This window comes from Mesoplodon densirostris, chromosome X (genome assembly GCF_025265405.1).
Source record: "Mesoplodon densirostris isolate mMesDen1 chromosome X, mMesDen1 primary haplotype, whole genome shotgun sequence".
NCBI classification, from domain to species: domain Eukaryota; kingdom Metazoa; phylum Chordata; class Mammalia; order Artiodactyla; family Ziphiidae; genus Mesoplodon; species Mesoplodon densirostris.
Genome location: NC_082681.1, coordinates 130066121 through 130077081, shown reverse-complemented (window position 1 = coordinate 130077081; position 10961 = coordinate 130066121). Strand labels below are relative to the sequence as shown.

The window sequence follows — 10961 nt, the reverse complement described above, 5'->3', positions numbered from 1 at the left end:
ATGAGCTGGGACTTCCTCCTGCAATCTCTGTGCCCTGTCAAAGTTTCATCCATCCTTCTTCTCCTTTGGCCCGTTCCCACCCCATCCTACAAGGTCAAAATGTCACCCACTCTTTTATGGCTTCCCCAAACGCCCCAAGACAAAGTAATCCCTTCTCTCCTCTCTACAGTTTATAGACACTGAGTGATGTGCTGGTAAATGTTTCACAACCAGCTCTCAAAAAAAAAAAAAAAAAAAGCCAAGATTTGTTGTAGCCTTTGCCCATTTCCACAGTGTTAACAGTCCCTTGTTTCCCGCAGTAAGGACCCTAAACACAGAGGTGGGAAGAGCTGTGCTGAGCCAGGAGATGGTAAGCACCAGCTTGAGCAAACCGTGATACATCTCTGCTGTTTCACGTCTAAGTTGTACCGTAACCTTCTATTCTTCAATTTGTCTCTCTTAGCAAACTATAAAACTCTCGACAGCAAGAATGGCATCCTATTCATCTTTGTAACCCAGCCAACTTCATCGTACCTACGCGCCCACAGCGCAGGAGGAAGTCAACAAACGTGTGGAAAGAGAACGAAAGGCTTCTCTGAGAAAGGGACACCAATGTGACTGCGGCCAATGCCATGTTATGGAAGGGAAAAGAATCTCTTGGGAAATTAAACTATTAAAGTTACATTTTTACCATAATTTAATATCTATTCTGTACTTATGACAACAATAAGCATAATGCCATCTTTATCCTAACACTCCCACATCCAAGGTCAGAGCGCAAGAGAAGAGACCAGCCTCCTAAAACAGAACCTTACCTTTACCTTCATGGACGTATTTGTGAGACAGTCTATTTTCTACGTTTTCATATGAAGGCATCACACACTTCTGAATCTACATAATCTTATCAGCTATACATGACAAGATCTCTAGGAGGAATCTTATCAGCTATAGATGACAAGATCTCTAGGAGGAATACATATATGATCATCTCTGGGAGGTGCATGAAAGGGCAGTTCCCCTGGTAAGAGATACAGTGATGGATTGACGGTTCTCTCTCCCATCTTCTCATTATGCATAAGGGCAGGAATGCCTACGGTGGGGTTATTAACAAACACTACTTATGAGTACCTACTCATATCTACTACATATGAGTATGAGCGAAGCATTTTGCCAGGCACTTTACAAATATGCACCATTTCATCTGCACCAAAATACCAAAACATAGACGTCACCACTATCAGGCTAAGAATGAACACACAGGATCGTTGAGGCAAAGAACCCAAGGTCTGATAGTTATCAATTGCTGTACTAGGAATTAAACTTACGTGTTTGGGATGAGAATTACTCTGCTTTTTGTTATAAAATATGCTGCCTCCAGAAATGATTCCTAAAACTCTTAAGAAGGGGCTTCCCTGGTGGCGCAGTGGTTAAGAATCCACCTGCCAATGCAGGTGACATGGGTTCGAGCCCTGGTCTGGGAAGATCCCACATGCCATGGAGCAACTAAGCCCATGCACCACGACTACTAAGCCTGTGCTCTAGAGCCCGTGAGCCACAACTACTGAAGCCCGTGTGCCTAGAGCCCGTGCTCCGCAAAAAGACAAGCCACTGCAACAAGAAGCCTGCACACAACAACAAAAGAGTAGCCCCCGCTCGCCGCAACTAGAGAAAGCCCATGCACAGCAACGAAGACCCAACACAGCCAAAAATAAATAAATAAATAAATAAATAAATAAATAATTTTTATAAACTCTTAAGAAAAGGGAACAATGTAAATAAATGAAGTCTACTTTTTCATTTACAAATAACCATAGTTTTTCAACATTTCTAATTCAATAAATGGCCCTTTAGGGGTTGTCCATTAAGTGAGGATTAGATCCACTTATTGGAAACAGCGTAGGCAAGTAAACTGAAGCAAGTAAAGAAACGTGCTTCACCAAAGGTTCGGATGTTCTGTTCCCTGGTCTGTGATTAACAGCATTTGCAAATGTCAGCTGAAGGGATGTGGTAGTCTTGGCAAATCTGTCTTAAGACAGCAGCTGAGGTGATGATCCTGTGTAGTTAAGTGCAGGTTTGGTTATAAACAGACCTCCACAGCAAACGTCACATGGGTTCCTGGGCCAGTGGTCTTGGACAGGCCCTACTGGACATGGATGGACACTGGGATGACACCTGAGAGGACAATTAGCAGTACCTGTACTACCCCTTTCGGTGTTCTGTTAGGTCAAAGCATATGGGATTATGTGTAGATAAAAAATGGTCGACTATCAGTAGCTTCCTATAGTTTACTGAAATATGTATCAGGACACATCATCAAAAGTCAATGAAGGGCTTCCCTGGTGGCGCAGTGGTTGAGAGTCCGCCTGCCAATGCGGGGGACACGGGTTCATGCCCCAGCCCGGGAAGATCCCACATGTCACGGAGCGGCTGGGCCCCTGAGCCATGGCCGCTGAGCCTGCGCGTCCGGAGCCTGTGCTCCGCAACGGGAGAGGCCACAACAGTGAGAGGCCCGCGTACCGCAAAAAAAAAAAAAAAAAAAAAAAAAAAAAGTCAATGAAAACCAAGCTGAAGTTGCCTACTCAGCCACCTGGAAAATGCCTGCTGCAAGGGCACAGTCTTGAGGGGCAATGAAAAGACATTTTATTCTCCCTCAGAAGTTCCAGAAATCCAGGTGTTTTATGCTTATGGCAGCCATGGAAAATTTGAGGTGATTAGTGTAGGTGATTTAAGTGGACAAGGACATGAGTCCCTACTTAGGAAAAACAAAAAGAAAAGAAAGAAAATCCCACCTATAGTTCTTATAGGATGTCATAAAAAAAGAAACAAGTTTCTACTCACTGAGTACAAGTACTCATTCAGTGAGTTTCTTTCAGTCGGTTAACCAAAGCAATGTGGCATACTACAAGCATGGGTTGCAAGTACGATTTGGAGTCCATTTTTGATGTTAATGTGGCCACAAAACTGGCTGATAGATGTCACGTAAACCAAATGACATCTCTAAGCCCAAGGTTTTTCAGGGGACAGTTGGGCAAATTAGGGACTGAATATTCACGTCCCTCCCCAGATTCATATGTTGAAATCCTAACCCCCAATATGATGGTGTTAGAAGGTGGTATCTTTGGGAGGTGATCAGGTCATGAGGGTGGAGCCCCCATGCATGGGATTAGTACCCTTGTAAAAGAGACCCCAGAGAGCCGTCTTGCCCCTTCTGCTACCTAAGGACACAGAAAGAGGATGGCCGTCTGCAGCAGGAAGTAGGCTTTCACCACACCCAGAATCTGTCAGAACCTTGATCTTGGAACCCCTGGCCTCTAGAACTGTGAGAAATATATTTCTGTTGTTTATAAGCCACCCAGTCTATGGTACTTTGTTACAGCAGCTCAAATGGACTGAGACAAATGAAATCATATCTGGGGAAGTCTTTTGCAACTATTGCTTACTGTATGAATTTGGATGACAGACTCTGGAAAGAAGGGAAGAAATGTGTGGATACAGAAACAGAACAAATAGACAGACCATGAGGAAACTTTAAGGAGAATATATCCTAAAGGGCAGACTTTCAGACAGGACAGGGCTGACTAGTCATCAGGGCTCAATTTTAAATAAATTGAGCTTGACATTTCATCACGTGAAAATTAAGGAGTTAAAACAATCAGGTTACCTTAAATTTTAACTATAACTTACCATTTAATAATTCTATGCTTTTAGAGGTGAAATATTTTGACATTGTTTAGTTTTTGTTGATTAACTATGGCAATCCTTCGTTATTTTCCTCTTAACGATCTGATAAAGGTTTATGCATGAATTTAGCAATGGCTTTTGTGTAATTCCCCTACTGTCAAAAATTCTCTACACTCCCAATTGAACCTTCTGCTTCATGTCAACTTAATAATATCTTACTTCTCAAGAGTAATTCTTCAATTTCTGAATCATCTACTTTTTTTTACTATAATCTTACATTTAAATTTATAAGAGAAAAATTATTATAATAATTTATCTTTTACTTGTCTTATTAACCACTCTTCTAGATTCTGAGGTCATTGAGGCCTTTATCAGTCTGGGTTCTTTAGAGAATCAAAACCAATGGCATATTTAACATATCTATTGAAATGTATTACAAGGACTTGACTTATGTGATTATGAGTACTGGTACGTCTGACATCCACAGGGCAGGTGGATAGGAGCTCATTCTATAGTTATCAGGCAAAATTTCTTCTTCCTCAGGGAAACCTCAGTTTTGCTCTTCAGCTGAATGGACAAACCCACCAACACTATCAAAGATAATCTCCTTTACTTAAAGTCAACCGACTATAGATGTTAACCCCATCTACAGAATACCTTCACAGCAACACCTAGATTGGAGTTTGACTGAATAACTGTACTATAGCCTAGCCAAGGGACTGTTGTATGTCCCTTCTAACAAGTAGCACAGACGATATGATCAATCAGTCAATAAAAAATGTTCAGTGAATTGTTGTGAATAATAGTAATAATAATAATTTAAAAACCTCCACTAGTAGAAGTTTCTCTTCTTTCTAAATAATGAAACTTTGCTAATAGATTTATTATACACTTATCAACTGCAACACTAGAAGGTAGGAGCTATAAAGTTTTGAGATAAAATATGATCTTGGGCTTCCCTGGTGGCGCAGTGGTTGAGAATCCGCCTGCCGATGCGGGGGACAGGGGTTCGTGCCCCGGTCCGGGAAGATCCCACGTGCCGCGGAGCGGCTGGGCCCGTGAGCCATGGCCACTCAGCCTGCGCTTCCCGAGCCTGTGCTCCGCAAAGGGAGAGGCCACAACAGTGAGAGGCCCGCGTACCGCAAAAAAAAAAAAAAAAAAAAAAGATCTCTAACTGATAATTGTATACCAAGTCACACAATTTATCAAATAGCAGGATAAAATGCAATTATTTTCATACAAAGACTCAACATTTTTGCATCCCATGTATTCTTTCATTGGAATCCACTCAAAGGTGTGTTTTAGCAAAAGGAGGGAATTAACCAAGAAAGATAAGACAATGGGAGTCAGAAAACAGAGAAACCAACACAAAGACAAAAAAGTCCAAGAGGATAGATGCAGCAGTCTTAGAAAGGCCCGAGGCTAAATTGTACCAGGAGGATGGAGGCTTCCTGGAGGTGGGTCACCAGGGAACAAAATGATACTGAGAGATCACATTTGAGAATGAACAGATATACATAAATATAAGCAAAAGGTGAGGCCATCATTAACTCCAGGAAAAACAAAAGAATGCACAAAAAAGGAAGCATAGCATAGCATACTACTGTGGCAGAGACTACGGGTGTTTATTTGGGGGCAGAAATGTGTTCAGCTGAAGAACATTTCCCAGCCTCCCTTGCAGGTACGGGTGGTCATGTGAAGCTATTATGACCTATGGAATTTTAATAGAAGCTGCTGTGTAAGGCTTCTGGGAAAGCCCTTTAAAGGAGACACAGACCGTATGCCCTTTGCCCTTCCCAGACTTCCTCACCAGGAATACGATTGCAATGCCTGATGTAGTGGGACAATTCTGTCGCCATGAGGATGCAATACATGGTAAACCTGGAAAACAGGAAAGGTAGAAGGATCTTAGATTGCTGATGACATCTTGGAGTCTCCTAATGAGCCCTTAACTTCACGTTTTGTGAGAAAAAATAAACTGCTAATTTGTTTGAGTTAATGTTTTGGAATTTGTGTTACTAGATGAACACAATTCCTAACCGAAATGATTATATTAAGAGGAAGTGGGGTGGGGATGTGTAAGAGAGGTAATTCCTTTTTGATAGATGCAGGATGTTAAAGATAATGTCTAAAGTTCATAAACCAAGAAATAGTAGTAAAAGCACATTATGGAAAATATGAAAGTACATACCAGAGGAAATTTTACAAGTTGAAAGTGATTACTCCTAGAATGGAGTGGGATGGGGTAGGAATAGCTATTCTTCATTACATGTCTTTAGTATATCTGTACTTTGAACATGTATTACTTTGATAAAAATTAAACTAGGGGCTTCCCTGGTGGCGCATTGGTTGAGAATCCACCTGCCAATGCAGGGGACACGGGTTCGAGCCCTGGTCTGGGAAGATCCCACATGCTGCGGGGCAACTTAGCCCGTGCACCACAACTACTGAGCCTGTGCTCTAGAGCCTGTGAGCCACAACTACTGAGCCTGTGTGCTGCAACTACTGAAGCCCACATGCCTAGAGCCCGCTTTCCGCAACAAGAGAAGCCACAGCAATGAGAAGCCCGTGCACCACAACAAAGAGTAGCCCCCACTCGCCTCAACTAGAGAAAGCCTGCGTGCAGCAACGAAGACCCAACGCAGACAAAAATAAATAAAATAAATTTTTAAAAATTAAACTAATTAAAAAGAAACAAAAAGATATTCGCTGGTTATTAACTCAATTTCCTGTCCTCAAATTCACTTCCTGTAAACTAGCAATATTTTATGATTATCTAGCCCATAGTAGACCAAAGAGTCAGAGTGAAGCTTTAGAGAAGTTACACGCCTGATGGCCCATTCTGAACCCGAAGTGCAATGTCACCGCCTCATGCACATATGATCTGATTGGCATTTCTTCTCTCTCCCACCACAGATTTAACATACTCAGAGTTTATGACTGATTTGCCATGTGTAGTGAGGAACACATATATGAGTCCTGATCCAAACTGTTTTCAACAAACCTCCTTCTAGATCTCCAGGAATGAAGATTCTACAAACCAGATGTCTTAATAATTCATTAGACTAATCAAAACCCCCATTTTCTTCTTACTTCGAATTGGCATCATTCTTGATTTAAATCCTTTTTGGGGGGGCTTAAGTATGGCTAGGAATAGCTGGTTACTGTTCTTCATATTATTACCATTTTACTCTTTATCCTTATTCTTTTATCACTCTGACTTTTCTTATATATGAACATGATTTCTTACTTTTATCATATATGAAGAGGATTAGTCTCTCAAACCTTTAACATTTTAATGCCCGAAGCTGATTTTTAAATTAGACATAAAGATTAAAAAGAAGTAACTTTTGTGAATCAGAGCTCAGTTTGCATATGTTAGAAACAAGCTTATCAGGCTGGTTCATTGATAATTACATGGACAGAAGGTGAACAGAAATTTTAATCAAAAGAAGCTCCGAACAGGACTTGAGTTCCTTGCCTGTAAAAAGACAATACTTTATCCCTTAGATTGGCACTTCTCAGATGCACAGAATGATCGCTGAAATTGCTGTATTTTTTGCTGATTGATGAAAACCCTCTCGCACTTCACATGTAATATCAATACTTGCTTTAAGATGGCTTTAAGATGGTAAAGATAAAAACTACTTAAGGATCATGGTTTACATGTCTCTTTCCTTTGCTAGACACAGATCAGGGGTATGTTTTACTCTTTTTTTTTAAGAGCCAAGGAAATAATATTTGCCCTTATTTCCTTATGACTAGACAGCTCATCATGAGCTTTTCCTCTGCTGGAAACCACTATGAAAAGTCACACGTACTGAGGTAGGCTTTCCTATACTAGTCCCCTGATGCAAGTTAAACGTATAGAGTTGTGGCAAGGAAACAAAAGCAGACGGTGAACACTAGTGCCTTAGCTTTCTCCATATTTATTAAAGAGTCCTAAATGTCTGAGAAACTGCATTCAAACGAGGCTTCATTGTACTTCTCCTTTAACTTACTAATTTACAAAAGGAAGGACTTATATTGCCTATTTTATAAAGTGTCGCTATTTGAAATCATCTTAATGGGAGTGATTCAAATAACATCATACAATGAACAAGATAATTATACTCTTATTCGTAGCATTATCTATGTTGTATCAAAAAGACCTACTGAGGGGCTTCCCTGGTGGAGCCGGGGTGAAGAATCTCCTTGCCGATGCAGGGGACACAGGTTCGAGCCCTGGTCCGGGAAGATCCCACATGCCATGGAGCCACTAAGCCCATGCGCCACAACTCCTGAGCCTGTGCTCTACAGCCCGTGAGCCACAACTACTGAGCCTGTGCACCACAACTACTGAAGTCCACGCACCTAGAGCCCGTGCCTCGCAACAAGAGAAGCCATCGCAATGAGAGGCCTGCGCACGGCAACCAAGAGTGGCCCCCGCTCGCCACAACTAGAGAAAGCCCGTGCGCAGCAACGAAGACCCAACACAGCCAAAAATAAATAAAATAAAAATAATTAAAAAAAAAAAGAAAGACCTCCTGATATTTCTCCTAAACTATATCTATGTGGGGAAAAGATCATCCCGTTACGGTCATCTTTAGAAACCAACCAATTGGTGATACTTACCTTCGACTGGGCAAACTAATCTAACCCAACTAAAGGAACTTAAAACAAGCTGATACACCACACAGTAAGAGGTCTTAGTTAAACCTTAAATTAAAAAGTGGATACCTGCACTAGAGAGACATGCTATTTCATCCAATAAAACCCACCAGGAGGTATTTATGCTGAGTAAAAAGGGAGGAAACGAAAGGATCCCGTATCTATCATGGACCAGTGATGCATCAGGTCCTCTTGAGGATGCAGCCAGTTTATGGTTTGTATATGGGAAATCGGAACACATCTCTCTGACGCCAAAACCAATGCTCCTTCCAGCACGATGCTGCCACCTAGTCCAGATCCACCTCCCAAAGCTTCACACTGCGCCTTCGAGATAAGCTAGGAGTTTACCATCACATTTGAAAACAAACTGAAGCACTTTCATGACTTTTTTTTTTTTTTTTTTTGCGGTACGCGGGCCTCTCACTGCTGTGGCCTCTCCCGTTGCGGAGCACAGGCTCCGGACGCGCAGGCTCAGCGGCCATGGCTCACGGGCCCAGCCGCTCTGCGGCATGTGGGATCTTCCCGGACTGGGGCACGAACCCGCGTCCCCTGCATGGACAGGCGGACTCTCAACCACTGTGCCACCAGGGAAGCCCCACTTTCATGATTTGTATTTACCGTGAATGGTTCTCTAAATTTAGACTGTGTTCACCTGATCATTTGTAGTTAGGTGCTAAAAAAATATACACATCTATTGATAGGAGATTCCTCATTGAAAAAAATGTCGCTGTTTGTGCCATGAAGGGTAGGATGTGGATTTTAGGGCTCTTTCTTTAGGACTGTGAATGAGGTTTCCCTTCTCCATTCAAAATTCCCCAATGGATTTCCCGATGGAATACATTCCTGTGATTCATTTCCCCAGTTAGGAATGCAGTCCATGAAGTGTTTTTTTTTTTCACCTCACTCAAAGCTAATTTGTACATTAATGCTTTAACCATTGATTTCATTAGCAACACATAGTATCTGTAGATCTCTGTGAATTGATTTTCATCACTCTCAGGGCATCCAAAGATCTCAAGTGTAAAGACAAGCGCCTCCTATAAGAAAAAGATAAAGCAGAAACTAACACACCACTGTAAAGCAATTATACTCCAATAAAGATGTTAAAAAAAAAGAAAAGAAAAAGAGGCTGAGGGCTTGTACGCATTAACCTTGTGCTAACAAAACATGCACTGGTACGCCTTCCTTATGCTCGAACGGCCAATCACTCATCCAACAAGCATTTACTGAGTGCCTACTATGTGCCAGGCGGTGTTCCAGGTGGTGGAGGGGCAGGCAGACAGGTGCAGACAGGCTGAAGGCTGCCCTCATGAGCGTGCCTGTCAGTGAAGGGAGACAGAGGTCAGTCAACAAATATATGTAAAGTGGGTCTGATGGTGAAAGAGGTAAAAGGGCAGGGAGTACTGGTGGGGTTGGGAAGTTGATATTTCATAGGGTGACATTTGAGCAAAGTTCTACGGAAGGAAAAAAACCCTTTTCATGAAGATGGCGCCAAAGGCGAAGAAGGAAGTCCCTGCCCCTCCCAAAGCCGAAGCCAAAGCAAAGGCTCTGAAGGCCAAGAAAGCGGTGTTGAAAGGCATACACAGCCACAAAAAAAAGAAAATCCGGACGTCACCCACCTTCCAACGGCCCGAAACACTGCGGCTCAGGAGGCAGCCCACATATCCTCGGAAGAGCGCCCCTAGGAGAAACAAGCTTGACCACTGTGCCATCATCACGTTCCCCTCACCACCGAGTTAGCCATGAAGAAAATAGAAGACAGCAACACACTGGTGTTCATTGTGGATGTCAAGGCCAACAAGCACCAAATTCAACAGGCTGTGAAGAAGCTCTATGACATTGACGTGGCTAAGGTCAACACCCTGATCAGGCCTGATGGAGAGAAGAAGGCATATGTTCGAGTGGCTCCTGACTGATGCTTTGGATGTTGCCAACAAAATTGGGATCATCTACACTGAGTCCAGCTGGCTAATTCTAAATATAAAAGTTTTCACTATAAAAAAAAAAGTTCTAAGGAAGTGAGAGGAAGCAAGACTTTCAGCCTTGACGATGGACGGGGAAGAGTCATCCAGGCAGAGGGAACAGTGACTGCTGAAGCTCTGAGGTCAGGGCAGAGTCAGGGCAATGAGCCATGGTGGATGCAGTGAGTGAGGGTGACGGCAGTGGGAGCTGGGGTCTCAGGAATGTGTCTGACTGTGTGTGTGTGTGTGTGTGTGTGTGTGTGTGTGTGTTTTGGGGGGCAGTGTTTGTAGGTCATGTCGGGTCTAGCAGATCACGGGAAGAGCTTTGGGTTCCCCGTGGAGCAAGACGGGGAGGCGTGGAGGATTTGGAGCCGAGGGGTGACTGTTTAGAGTTCAGTGTGACTGCTGGGAGGACAGCAGCCTGTTAGACAGAAGGAAAGTCGCTGAGGAGGCTCTTGTGGTCACCCAGGTAAGCGATGGTGGTGGAAGGTGTAACAGTGGAGGTGGGGAGACCTGGCTAGACTCTGGATGGTGATTGTGAAGATAGAGCCAGTGTGATCTGCACACAGAGGAATGTATCAGATAAACAGAGGAGACTAGGATGACTTCCAAGTTCTTCGCTGGAACTGCTGGAAGAATGAAGTCCCCACTGACTGAGATGGGAACGCCGTCAGGGGAGCTGTTGGAAGG

General features: G+C 43.0%; 1 pseudogene; it reads left to right on the top strand.

Annotated features, from left to right (window-relative positions):
• Positions 1-9795: 9795 nt before the first annotated feature.
• LOC132482319 (large ribosomal subunit protein uL23-like) lies at positions 9796-10282 on the top strand (annotated as a pseudogene).
• The last annotated feature ends 679 nt before the right edge of the window (positions 10283-10961 follow it).